Raw genomic sequence first — 15,133 nt, 5'->3', positions numbered from 1 at the left:
CGAACTGTATTGAAATTTTTGAACAACGTTGTATTCGAATACGCGCGTGTTTTTATATGTCTACTATTTGCATACCTAAGTTAATACATCCGAAACAGGTAAACTTATGTTTTTTGCAAAACAGTGCTATCTGTAAGACGTAAATGCAAAAAAAAGTAAACGGGAAGAAGGTAAATTGAGAAGAAGGAAAAATGGGAAAGAAAAAAAAGGGAAAACAAGGAAAACGAAATGGAAAGGAGGAAGAGAAAAAAAAGCGGAAAGGTGGGAACAGGAAATGTTAAAAAGAAATAATATAAGGAGAAATGGGGTAATTAAATGGGACAGAAGAGGGAAAACGTGGGAAAGGAATACGGTAAAACTGAAAATTGGGAAATTGAAAAGGGGTAAATGGAAAGTGAAAAGTTAGTTAAATTTTTTTAAGTTCCGTAATGTTCACTCTGTTAATGATTTTTCATTGTTAATATTAGGGTAATTTCTGTCCTTTGTACAAATATTGTTCGTCTCTTTGTAGTACACAACCCATTGTATGTAAAGTTTATTGGAATGCATATCCAGTAATAATAATTATTAATATAAAACCATGTACATCTATTTTAGTAAATCTTATAAGTATAATAAATTAAAAGTAGTTTTCCAATAATATTCATTTTTATGAATAGACATAACATATTTATATTTATATATATTTATATATAAATCCTTTCCAACTCATCACGGCATTTATTTTATTATGCTCAAAGGAATTTTCTATCTTTAAATGGTATGTTTCTTTTAACTCTTTTTCAATAATTAGTATTGTTTAGATCAATAATTGTTTATTGTTTTCTCATACTTCTTTGTAATCAGCAATAAATAATATTTTTATTCTATACTCCATATTTCAAAAAAATGTAGTTGTATATTTTTTCAAGTGTATAATTAAAATAGGTTTTAAATAATAATATTTAGAAAGGCATTGTATTAAACCTACATTGTACTATTTTGTTTAAATAAATAGTAATATTAGATAAACTTATTTATCTATTAAATTATATTTTAAATATTAATATATATAATTTTTTTTTTTTAAATATTAATTATTATATTTTTTATAAAGGCAGGTTAGCCTCCCCGGTCTCGGATCTTTAATTTTATTTTATTCGCCTGCCTCTAATCCCCCGCCTCGGAGACGGGGTATGGCTACGCCACCTCCCATCCTTTCAGCAGGGAACCGGGTCTCGGTGATTATGCCTTTGCCTCTAATCAGCGGTACCGCCTCCACTAAGCGCCGAGGCACCCGCAGGAGCGGCACCGCCAACCGGGACTCGGTCTTTTATTTGTCCCACACTCCCCAGGAGTTCCCCCCTTCTCAGGAACCCGCACACCACGGCGTACGGGACCTCCACGGTGGGACTGTCCTCCCTACCCTAATTTCACAAACCCCTTCTTCTGTCCTCTTCTTCCTTGGTGCGTAAGATTTCCCCGGCAAACCCACGGAACCAACCCAGTTATCGTCACTATAGACCATCCAGTTTAAGAGGTTTTCAGGTGTAAGTCCGTTGTCCGAAATTTCTCTTCTATTTGGAGCCCATCTTGGGCATACAAACACAGTGTGTTCCGCATCATCAGTCATTCATCAATTATTCGTAACGCCTGATTTGCTTTATCCTCTAGGTTATTAACTTCTCTGTCTTCTACTAGGATAGCAATGTCATCAGCATATCCAACAACAAAAACCCCCTCGGGATAATTCAATCTAAAAATTTTGTCATAAAAAATATTCCACAGTATAGGCCCAAGGACTGATCCTTGTGGAACTCCTCCAAATATCTCAAATGTGGATTTTCCTTCTAACGTTTTAACCTCAATGAATCTATGGTAAAGGTATTGATTAATCTGGTTGACTAGATAATCACTTATATTCATGGCTTGTAATGCTGCGATAATGACTTTCCAAGGAACAGATCCAAAAGCATTTTTTATATCCAGCATTATAATAAGTGGGATTTTCCTAGTTCTCCACGTGCCGTTTCTACTATTTAATGCCCAGGTCTTAACTTTGTCGATCGCGTTTATCGTAGACCGGCCTTTTCTAAAACCATATTGCTCCTCATGTAAACAACCTTTTTCCTCGATTTCTTCTCTGAGTCGGGTTTCTAGTAATCTTTCGACTACCTTACCCATGTTATTTATTAGTGTGATTGGTCTGTATCCTACTTGTTCTTGATTTGGTCCTATTTTAGGAATGAAAACAGTTCTGGCTTCTTTCCAACTATTGGGGAAGTTACGGTTTTGTAAGCCATAACTTGCAACATCCACTAATTCCCAGGGTATGATCCTGGCAAGGTCTTTAATGATGGCGGCAGGTATGCCTTCCGGTCCTGGACTTTTTTTATTTTTTAATTTCATGATGGCTTCCAAAACCTCCTTTTGAGTGAACCTGCCAGCCTGACACTCAATTACCTCTCTATTGAGATCTTCTATTCTGGGAAACAGCAATTTAACTTGTCGTGCCGACATTTCAGCACTCAATGTCGGCACGTATCTTCCCAGGCGTTTGGTCACTATCCTAAATGCCTTTCCCCAGGAATCTACGTTAAGCTCTTCACACAACTCCAGCAATTTCTTTTTTTTTAGCTTGTTTGATAAGGAAGTTGAGTATTTCCCTAGCTTGTCTGTATTGCTCTATCGCAAGACGACCTTCTTCTTCCGTTCTATTTCTAGCGCGTAATCTCTGAGCTGCTCTTTTGTATCGTTGCACGATTCTTCTCTGCTCTTCTATCTCTGCAGACCACCAATAAACCGGGTGATATTTATTGTTACTCGGCGGTATTTTAGCTATCTCCTCTTTAATTATATCCTGGAACGCCTCAGGAGTTATTTGTGGACAATTTTTGATTCTGTTTGCTGCGTTGTTGGTAACGCGGTGAATCTGTTGTTCTGTCATTCTACTGAAGATGTTTAACTGTCTTCTTCCTGGTGTGTACTCTCTAAGGGTGACTAAAATGACCCTATGGTCACTAGCAGTTTCTTCGTTAAGGACCTCAAAGTCGATTGAGTAGGTACGGATCCTACTGTCGATTATAACCAAATCAATTATCGAATTATGTCCTCTTGCGCTATAAGTGGCGGTCCCGTCGTTAACACAATTCGCGCCATTAGCCTCAAGCAGTTCCTCTAGTATTCTTCCTCTAATATTCGTGTAGGCCGCACCAGCTAGCGCTGTCTTACAATTGAAATCGCCTAGGACAAGCGTTCTCTTACAGGAGCGCGTCATGACTTGCTGTAAGTCAAAAAGTCTATTTTTAAAGGCTTCCGTAGTACAATTAGGACTACTGTAAATTCCTATTATTATTATATTGCTTAACTCTACGGCTACCATACCATCACCCCTATGATACAGGTTGTAGTCCACACTGCCAGCAATCCTCCTGATGGCCACATCCCCATTCCTGTCAGTCACCCAATGTCCCCTGGCCGCCAAGTACACATTTGGTTCCGTGGCCACCAAGAAGTCGGCATCGTACCTTGTTGCAATCTCCTCAGACAGATCACAAGACAAGCGACTTCTATTATTATTAATTAGGATCACTCTATTCATGACTTTTATCACAACTCGTACTGCCAGTCCTGTGCAACGTACTATTACATTCCAGGCATCGTGTTGCCTCTTTACAGTCTCTGATTTCATGGCCAGGTTTCCCACAGTTAAAGCATAGGTACGAGCGGTCTGGACCTCGACATTCTCTTCTACTATGCCCGGTACCCCATCAGCGGTAACACCTCTCGATTTCTGTCCGGATGTATGTCCGGCAACACACCCATCCTACTCTTAGCCTTGATGCAATAAGTTTTACTGCATTTTTTTGTGTGGTAACCACCGTGGCGTTCATTGTGTTTCCATACGCTTCCCTGAGGGATGTAATCTGAAAACTTTCCCCCGTACCCAATACCTTTTCTACTGCCTCCTTGACCTCACATTCCTTGGTGTCGCACAGCATATCCTTTACATGAACCACCGTTCTGCGGTCCCCCTTTGTTCTAATATTAACTTGTAGGTCCTCTGCTCTATTTTTTAGTAGGGAGGAAAATTCCCCCGCTTTCTGCGATCCATTTATTCTGACTTCAAGCTGCTGATCTCTACCCTTCTTGATAGACAATATTTCACCAGCTTCCTCCGCCTTGACCTTCTCTTTCATTTTCTTCAGGAGGTCAGCATAAGATTTTCCCGGAGCCTTAACTATCACGGTTTTACTTTCTATAACCGGTGGGGTTCCCCTTCTCGCTGAAGCAGACCTGGACCTCGCTCGTCCGTGATCTCCCAGATTAGGGAGTATCATTCTAGGTAATGTCTTACTTTTCCTCATAAGGTATATAACAATCTTTCTAACCAGAATACCCGACAGGCCAGTGTGCAGGACGAAAACCGCTGACTCAGGCCTTCCCACCACTCTTCGAAGAGCTTTTATGATGTAAGAGGCCATAGCCTTCTCACCCTCGCTGGAGTTGTAAATCACCACATATTTTGTAGCATTAGTAGTAATTTTCTCTTCCTCAAGGATCGTAGATTCTTGTAACACCATTGCTCCCGGTGTAGTCCCAGCATACTGGCTGTTCGGCCTCAGTCCATTCAAGTCTACGAAGATGCAGTTATCATCTCCCGGTTTCAAAGTATTTTCTTGGGTGAGTCGATTCATCACCCAAGTTGACCATCGAATGGGCAGTCTTTCTATTAACTGTTCGTCTGATAAATCAACGTCCAATATATCCGACATCTCATTCCTATGATAGCCCTCAGTTTGTGTACCCTGGGAATTCGTGTCAGGTGCTTCCTCACTTATCCTTTGTAGTTCCTTGTAAATCTCTGTAAGTTCTCTCTCATGGGCCTTTATCGCTGTGGCACTTGCCTTGCCGGTCAAATGTCTTAGTTGCAACAGTGCATTTCCCAATCTATAGGTGACGTCTTTTAGATTAGGAGAGGCCTCCTCTTCTTCGGACGATCCCACTCTTGCTCTCTTGGCATCTCTACCCTCTATTGTCTTCCATTTGGCCTTGTCTTGGCTGAGTGTTGTGGTCTCCATGTCTTTTGTACCCTCAGTAACGCTTTCCCTCCTTCCAGAACTTCCCCGCGAGTGCCCAGCCACTTGGGAGGCTGTATCTTCCACGGGAAGTGAGCTACGTCTCCTCATTGTATGGATTCAGAATCAGGGGACGATTCCGAATCCAACGACACCCGACACGGGCAGGTGCCCCCAAAATAATGTTGTGGGTGGGTCGGGGGGGAAGTAAAATGTGTCTGTCGAATACTGAGGTCCAAAAATTTGGGGGGGTTGGGTCAAAGGGTAGGAAATCTTTAGTTTCGGAAAGAAGTTAAGGAATTTTTCTTCTATTGTATAAACTGTAGGAGATATAGAGGAAAAGGAATTGCCCTTATAAAGTGCTTCCAAACACTTAGAAAAATTCTGACAGTATACTATAAAGTTTGTGAAAATTCTCCAAGTCCTTGTTTACTAGCTTGCCAATGACGTAACGAGCAAGACAAAGCTTGTCGTTCGACTTATAAAATTTTCACTCTATATAAGCTAATATATGTAGACTTAAAACACTAAAAAAACGTATTTAGAATGTTTTTTAACTCACTCTACAAGTACGAATTGACTTGTTATTACTCTTACCAGCAATTCCACTACACTACGGTCCTTCGCTGTTATCCAAAAATTCTACAGCACTGTAAAATCACTTCACTATTCTCAAAACTTTGTTTTTTAAGAAAAAAGTCTAATAACTTAATTAATCCATGACCAAAACTCAAAATATTTCACAAATATGTCCGTTAACCATACCACTAAAGATTCCAATGTCCAAATCCAATAAAATATCCAAAAATACCAGTCAAAAATCATAAAAACGCAGAGCTAAGAACACACGTCTGTACTCAGTGCCGTCCAGAATTCGACTACTGTTAGTTAGTACCTATTACATTATAGTTAATGCCCACTCAACGGAAAGTTTTTTTTAAATCATTTTTTCATTTTTACATTATTGAGGTGATAATGTAAGGGGAAAAAAATATTTTTCGATGATTCAACAATACAAGTTCGAAGTTTGTCTGAAGTTGTCTGAAGTTTTTTTTCTGTATGTAACAATTGAGTAATATAGTGTAATAAAATATTTGGGGTTTTTAAATAATAAGGTGATGTGCCTTCCCTTTGTAAAAACCAAATATTTCATTAATTAAATTTTTTATTGGGTTATAACTCCGGAACCAGATATCGTTGAATAGCATTACTGCAGTTACAAAAATTGTAAAATACATTTTTTTTTTTGGTTTTTCCTTTATTGGACACTTTTTGTGCAGTCGATTGCAATCAAAAAAAGAAGGTGGAGAACTAGATATTACAGCAGCCCTAAATACAAAATTTCAACATTCTACGGCTAATCGTTTTTTAATTATGCGAGATACACCCAGTCATGCGAGATACACGTCTGTACATACGTTCTGACGTCACAAAGAATCAATTAAAAATGGATATAGGGATGGTCAAAACGCATATTCCGTTGAATTCTGAAATTGAAATTCATCCGATCACAATAATTTTTTACTTCGTATAAGGAAATAAAATAAGAAGTATTTTGCTTTCAAAGAAATACTTCACATTTTAGGAAATAAAATATCGTTTGATAAAACTAAGGATTAATAAAAAATTTAAGATTAGAATATTGACGTGTCAGCCATTTTAATTTTTTTACTCTTGTGTATATTCCGCTTAATTGTTTTTTTAAATATATAAACTTTGTATGTATACATATATATATATATATATATATATATATATATATATATATATATATATATATATATATATATAAATATATATATATATATAAAAGTTTATTTATTTATTCGTTTCAATGTACATGAAACATTAAAAAATAATAAGATATAAATTAAATAATAATAAATCATGTTAACTTAAATATTAATTTATTATGAAATAAAAACTTTAATTTATTATTGTAAAAATGTTAATAAATTTTGTAAATTAAATGTGTTGAATATTAGCAGTAACATAATAAAAATAATAATTACGTGGACTGGAATACACTTCAGTAGTAAGCCGGAGCAGATGCAAATCGTAATTTAATCATTGCAGCAGCTCCTTTTATACTGATTTTTGTGAAAATAAAGTACGTTTCTTACGTAAAAGAAATGTACATATTAAATATCCCTATATCCATTTTGAATAGTTTCTGTGTGACGTCAGAACGTATATACTGACGTGTATTTCGCATAATTAAAAAAGTACTTACTTTACCAGCATTACAGAAGATAAAAATAGACTGTTGATGAAAACAACGTATTTCGTTTAAATGTCGCTATATTGTGCAATTTAAAAAAAATAGTTTTTCTTATTATTTAAAAAACCCAAATATTTTATTATACTATATTATTCAATTGTTACATACAGAAAAAAAACTTCTAATCCGCATGGACAAACTTCGAACTTGTATTGTTGAATCATCGAAAAATATTTTTTTCCCTTTACATTATCGACAACGTTCATTCTTATGAATGAGAAGCAAATAAAGTCAGGTGAAGTAAAAGTTAGGGTGGCTTCCTTTGAAATTATTGGTAAACCGAATTAAGGTTTATAATTGTAAATATTAACTGCATTTCGATTGCCTTAGAATGCTGAAATGTAATTATATATTTGAATGAATTCAATCGTCGCTTTTGCTAGTAAACCTGAAACGATGTTTGTTGTTCTTTCAGAAGGCTAAATTATTATAGTGTGTGACTCTTGACGATTAACTTACAAACTGTTAAAGTTATGGCGTTTAAAATTACAAAAATATATACATTTTTAAAATATGTTCTTCCCGAGTAGATAGCAAAAGTGATTTAAAAAACTCAAAAAAATATGCTTGAAATTTGATGCGCTTAGGTTTTACTCTATAGTAAAAGCTCTTTTTGAGTTTTGTCTTTAACTCGAAAAATACCCGATTTACCCGTAAAAACCTCTGCTGGTAGATTTATTTTATTAATTATTATGATATAACTAATATATTATTATATGTAAGATGAAGACGCATCATCTTCATTTTTGTCTACAGAAAGCTTCCCAATATATAGTACAAAGGAATCGATTCAGGATCCATTATACTTACATCTAACCCCGAATAGTGTCATACGTAATTGTTTATTAATTAAAATAATTGAAAAAACTGATCAAGTATAAGGAAAAGTTGTGTAATAGCAACTTACAGGAAAAATATATGAAATGGGCGTAAGTCAAAGAAAAACCTACAGTAAGGACGACAATTTAATCAACAGTTTATTTGTCCAAGAATCGTATTTAGTTCTTCAAAGGATAGGAAGATTTTATAGCAATTCTACACAAATGATATTTCACGAATTTTAATCGAGTCTTCCTCTGAAGCCCTCCAAAATGAGGGAGGAAGATGGATTAAAAAACCAATAAATTTCCTCACTAGAAAGAAAACATACGAAATCTCATTTATCTTCACTTAAGAAACAAATAGTATCCAGTTTTCTACGTAATAATCACAAATAAATAGTATCATCTTGAAGTCGTGGCCGAGTGGTACCTTTATCTTGTGTCGATAAAGATGGAAAGAATATTATATTCGACGGTAATGCTTAGAAATTAGCGATGAAGAAATTGACAACCGTACAGCAAATAAAAATACGAAACTTCTATTTTGAAAATCACCACCCGATAATTGAAAAGAACCATGCATACCATCATCATTTCTGATTACGATAAATTCCTTCGGAAACAGTGATTCATCCATCTGCTGGTAGACCGCGTTAAGCCGGGGCAGATGAAAACATCCTACGGATACAAGAAAGTGTCGAGGAGGCACCGACAACGTCGAATCGAAGACGATCCTATCAAATCGGAGTACCTCGCACGTCATTGCAGCACATTTTGCAAGATTTTCATACCATTTATCAAGATGTTTATACATACCATTTGACCATCACAGTTACTAACACCTGCCGATTATCAACAAAGAATATTCGATACGATTTCAACAATTGTCTGGGGAAGAATAGACACTTATTCACAAGACTATAATATCTGATTATTTCTCGTTACCATCTAAACAGGATTTTCAACAGACACATTTGCAGAATTTAGAGCATCGAAAATCCAAGAACTGTACACCAACGCGAGTTCCATTCTCTAAGTTTTTTCTCCCTGCACCACTCCACTTGATCAACAGTTAAGCATGGCTCAGTGCTAGGCATGTACTAGAAACTCAAACAAGGAACGCCGGTTGGATTTGTTTTTTGACCACTCTAGCGGTTGTACACCATTTCTAGCTTATCTCCCTATTTTTCGGGTCTTATCTATGCCCACTCAAGCGGGGGTACACCATGATTGGCTTTCCCACACCTCGGGTCTTTTCATTAATCATCTAACCAAGTGAGGTAACACCATTGCTGGTTTCCCCCACCAACTCGAATCTTTCATTTCCCAGTAAACCCCAACGTTCAAGTGATCTCGGAAGGACAGGGCATCCGGAGTCAACCCACTTCACCGCTGCCTACCATCGAAGCAAGCTCAGACGAACGGCGAATCCATGAGAGGCTCTCCTCTTGAAGAATTGGAAGAGATTGTGTCCACTCTCCCCTGATTTGACCAGCTCCTGGCTTATTCTTGTCGAGATATCTAGAAGATCAGTGTACTTAAATAAGGCGCAAGCTATCCATCAATTGAATCACAATATTCATGAAGAACTTAACGTACTACAATCAGCGACACCTACGGCTTCTATGTAAATTGCCGTGAAAACAGCTTGTGTTTGAGAGTCTAGGAAAGGATATCAATTAAACGATATGATTTTCCCGATATAATAAATACAAATTTCCCAACATTTTATTAAAAACTATACATAAACAAAATAAAATTCTTCATCTTAAACGCATTAAAGATAAAATTAATTGAATAAAAAAAAAGCTTTTATTTTTTCCTAGCAACAGTTATTACATTGTGGAAAAAATATTATACATGAAATAAGTTACCTAAAATATATTTTTAGGGATGAGGATAATTTATGATAATGGTTAAAGGTAAAGTTATTATTACAAGTTTAAATAAACCAAATAACATTTAAAAAATTAAATAATCAGTTTTCTTTTTTTTTCTGCCCTTCGTCCTTAAAAATCAGTTTCCAAGAAAAGTTAATGGTTTTCTTTATTAACTTTGTTGAACGGAAGACATTGATAAACTCTCCTGAAAAATGTACAATCATGAAAATGTTACCTAATTTTTTTTTCAGGTTGGGTGAATTATGAAGAAATTTTATTGTAATACAAATTAAAAAATCTATGTTAATTTTTCATACCCACCCCCAATCACAATTTTGACTACAAAGTATATTCTTTTGTAAGGGGGGGTACTTACTCTACTACTAATGCTTACGAAGATATTACATAATAGGCTAAAATATATACAAAAATAAAATTATTTGTTTTTCGATTTTTGGAGAAGGGGGAATTAGGGCTAAATTTCTTTAAATGGTTAAATATGGAGCCCAAATCCATGTGCTAAGCTTAATATAAAACGGGGTTATATTGGCAAGATTAAAAGATAAACGATATGAACTATATCCCTTAAAGGAAAAATTATGCTGCTCATTTAAAAATTGGGAATCGGGTGTCTTGCAAATATTTAAATTTTAGGGTCCACCTAGTTCATCTAGAGCATTAATTCTCAAATTTTTTCGCGCACTGCAAATATTGAGAATCAATAATATTTTTGCGCCCCCCATAATGTTTAAACTTACTATCTGTTTAAAAAAATAATTGCAATTTCTTTTTTAAAATTCCTTTTTTCAAAACAAACTACAGTTATTGTTTGTAAAAGTGGCATACGACACTTCCACAAACAATATTTCTGAGTTGAAACTTGCATATTAAATGAGACCAATTAAAATGTATTTAATCATACATAATCACATTTAAACATATTTGGAAGTATTTATTACCACTCTTATATTAACTTGCACTTGGACTCTGTATATGCGATTCATTGTACGGAAACTTTCAGTCTAATTTTGAAGCAGTTCCTCTAATCCATTCGCTCAGAAATTTTTCATACAGGTTTGCTTTTGATAACAACACATGTTACCGACATTTTCAAGTCGCTAAGTTGCGATAATTAGAGAAAACAATGACCCTTAATAAAATGAAAAAATTCGCCCTTTGAATTTGTTTGACCTCGTTTACATGCATATTTTGTTAGTTAAAGAAGTATTAATATTTGTGAAATTGTGGTTTCAATCGATTAATTGGAACGAAAGTATTGTTTCTACAGCCGAAACAAAATTTATAATTTCATATAACCGTTAAATTCAATATTTATGTCTGATGACTTATGATACTTATGAGCTAGTAAAAAATTTCATTATTCCTATTCGATCGTAAGTGAAAAGTGCGCATTTTCCCTGCGTAGATTACAAACTAAGATGAAAATCACCGTGAAATTACAAAAAAAATAATAAAAATCAAACAAATTCAAAAAAGTACAAAAAAAATCATAAAATTAATTTGGCTGCCGACAAAACTTAAATCCATGACGGCAGACAAGGTGAAAAAGAAATTGCCGGCAACCTTTGTTAAATTATGGATGGGGTTTGGAAATCCGGAATTTTATTTCGTGCATTGAGTGCCATTACTGACTGGTTTAGTGTATAATTGCATGACAGATTTTAATGAGTGTGACCACAGACCTAAGATTTGTGCTGCTTGTGATGTTTGAAGTGTATATGATTACACACTGTAATATTTTACGATATATAATTTTTTGTAGCTGCTTATACTTTTGTCTGCGGTTTTGTAAAGTAGAAAGAAGCATGAAAACTTGAAGCATGATCGCTCTAATCTGTGCGCTAGCGCAGCTGTAATGTATAACGTTATGAATACTAAAAAGTTGAAAATATAGTAAATTTGTGAAAAAATATATAACACCATTTTTAAGATAAATGCATTAAAAGGGAAAAATAATTTAAGCACGGTACCTCAGAATGAGTTTGACAACTAGCTTTCATTGTATTATTAAGATTTGTTGTGAGATTTTGATATTTTTGCTAATTTTTTCATATGCGAGATGAATGATCTAAACTGGGGGACAAAGATTATTTGTACGTTGATTCAAGCACGCCAATCTTTGGCCATTTATCAATCATATGGAAGAATTGGAAAACACCAAATCTTTAATTTGAAGCTAGGTAATTAATTTTTACGTTTTAGTGTGTATAATATAAGAGTGGTTCTTAAAGAGTTTGATATTATATATATTTTTTTTTTATTTGATTGACATTAGGTTGTAGGTAAACCTTTCTTTAAAATACGAATTTCTTAATCGCTTGACTCTAGATCAAGCTTGACTCTAGATCAATTCAATTTTCCGAAAATTGAAATTAAAATTAAAATTTTCCATAGCAGTTTACGTATTTGTTTCTAATAATTTTTCAATGTAATCTCTTGATTCTTCGATTTAACTTGCAAATGTGATAATTATGATGTATTCGCTTAATATTATGAAGTAATCTAAAAACAAATTCTGAATGTATAACTTTAAAAACGCCGATGGCAAAATTGATATACTTTCCTGGCATTAGTTATTTATTCTTATATAGTAGAGAAATAAATATACGTGAAAAAGTTACCTAGTGTTACGTTTTTGTGGTGTGGGTAATTAATGATGAAATTTTAATATTACATTAGTTGTGAGGTAATATAAAATTTTTTTATAACAAAAACAGTATTTTTCAATTTTTATCGGCCCCCTCATCCCCTGTATTACCTGGAGATGGCTGCCTGAGTCAACAGACAGCATGGAGAATTGGATTTCTGGACGGCTCAGTGGTTGTAGCGTCATAGGTCATTCGGGGATTACCTCTGTCGGATCGGAAAGGTCCCGCTTAGAGACTGGAACTTATATATTGTAAGAGACAAGCGTGAGACTAGTCAAGCTTCGAACCAGCCCGTGTTTATTCATAAACAAGCCTGAGAGGTCGACTAAGACTAGTAGACAACTCAAGGAGTATTTCCAGGTCGCTCTTCGCAGAGACAGGAAAATCTTCAAGATTAGAAAAATAAAAGATACCAGCAAGGGTCACGTAGTGGTTGCGAATGACAAAGGAGACAGTCCAAGTCATATCGTAGTCTCCTGAGGTAAAGAATCTCGAGGTTAAGTTCGACCCGAAGCGAAAGCGTAGGCTCCGGGTTATTGTCTACGACATTGACAGGCGGCTATTCGATGAGGAGGTTTTGTCTCTCGTGAGGGAGCAGAACACCGAAATGGATGATACCGAATTCGGAAAAGAGTGTATAGGCTACTCTTCAAGAATGGCAGGCGTGATGCCCAGCGGTATCACGGCGTGATTACACGCAGTAATATTTTAAGATATATGAACTTTTTTAGCTGCTTATACTCTGTCTGCGGTATTGGAATGTAGAAAGTAGCATGTAAACTTTGATGATCGCTCTAATCTGTGCGCTAGCGCAGCTGTAATGTATAACCTTATGAATACTAAAATGTAGAAAATATAGTAAATTTGTAAAAAACATTTTAAAACATTCTTAAACTAAACGCATTAAAAGGGAAAAATAATTATAAGCACGGTACTTCAGAATGTGTTTGACAACTAGCTTTGATAGTAATATGTAAGATTTGTTGTAAGATTTTGATATTTTTGCTAATTTTTCATATGCGTGATGAATGATCTAAAGTGGGTGACAAAGATTTGTTCGTTGATATGAGCACGCCAATCTTTGGCCATTTATCAGTCATATGGAAGAATTGGAAAACATCAATCTTTAATTTGAATCTATGAAATTAATTTTTACGTTTTAGTGCGTTTAATAAGAGAGTGATTCTTAACGAGTTTTTTATTACATATATATTTTTTTTATATTGATTGACATTAGGTTGTATGTAAAACTTTCTTTAAAAATCGAATTTCTTTATCGCTTTACTCTGCATCCAATATATTCATAATTCATTTTATATTCATTTTCCTCTTCAAGGATCCTCTTCAAGGCTGGTAGGCCTGATGCCCAGCGGTATAATGGCGGTTTTGAACTTGGCGCTGGTCTCTTTAAGTAGTTTGTGTATGAGAGTAGGCTGTACGTTGATCTTTTGTCTGTAGTGTTAAAGAGTACGTGGATGTACAAAGGTGCTTCAAGTGCTGTCATTTTAGTCGCAAAGCAAAATTCTGTAAGAATGCGTCAGTCTGTGCGCATTGTGGCGAGGAAGGTCACAAGCGCGACGACTGTCCTAAGAAACACGACGCTCCGTCATGCGTCAACTCTAAACCGTTGCGCAGAGAGTGCATGCATTCGGTCAACAATAAGAACTGTGACTGTTACTTACGTGGGGTAGAATTGTATTTTATATTTCTTGGATAGTTAGTATCCTTCGTTGAAGATTGGTGTGTACGCAGAGTTAGGAAATTTGTTCTTGTGAGTCTCGGGGTTGTTTTCAACTACGCCCATCTCAAGCTGCGTGATCTTCCAGGACATTTATTGTGTGTTCTGTGAATTGTGATCCATCTCCTCTCTGATGGGGAACGCTGTAGGTTTACCTTTACGACATCAAATCGCTTCTTTGGCAACATAAAATTTCGACCTCGGGCTTTTAGTGGTAAAACTCTGTTAGCAGCGATTCTACCGCTTCAACAAGAGTGGATCTGTCCTTTTTTTTTTGCTAGTCTCATTCTCAGAATGAGATGCTGTTCTTACTGATGGTGTGGTTCTGGTAGAGTTTAGATTTCCTTGCGGTTTCTGCGGTTGTTGTTACATGACTAGTCTTCTGCTTCTCTAACCAGTGTCGGCGTTAGTGTATACGTTTTCCTGTTTAGGATCTCGGGTAGATAGGGCTCCGCCCAGGCAATTAAACTGGCAAGAGATAGGCGTGCTAGACACCGGCCTTGGTTAGATTTTTAGTTTCAATGGAGTTTGTGCGCGGAGAGCTTACTCCCGAGCATGATTTACTAACTTAGCATGGCGATTGGTCGAAATCGAGTGCACACTTATTAAAGGGATAATAGGTTAAATGCTGGGTGCGATCAACTGAGTGTTGATCGGAGCGGTCCTCAAAAGTCGAGCTGTAGTGGG

General features: G+C 35.7%; 1 protein-coding gene across 3 annotated transcripts in view; it reads right to left on the bottom strand.

Annotated features, from left to right (window-relative positions):
• The window catches only part of LOC142334130 (uncharacterized), a 28,125-nt gene extending 20,924 nt beyond the window's left edge, over positions 1–7,201 (bottom strand). Inside the window, exon 1 of one of the 3 annotated variants that reach the window (XM_075381879.1) lies at positions 7,070–7,201. The gene's annotated coding sequence lies outside the window, so the exon portion shown is untranslated. Of the gene's footprint in view, positions 1–5,654; positions 5,833–7,069 lie in introns of those variants that run through there. The other 2 variants (XM_075381878.1, XM_075381880.1) reach the window with 2 other exon arrangements.
• Between the last annotated feature and the right edge of the window lie 7,932 nt (positions 7,202–15,133).

Source organism: Lycorma delicatula, chromosome 13 (assembly GCF_047948215.1).
Source record: "Lycorma delicatula isolate Av1 chromosome 13, ASM4794821v1, whole genome shotgun sequence".
Classification (NCBI taxonomy): domain Eukaryota; kingdom Metazoa; phylum Arthropoda; class Insecta; order Hemiptera; family Fulgoridae; genus Lycorma; species Lycorma delicatula.
This window is presented reverse-complemented; position numbering and strand designations above follow the sequence as displayed.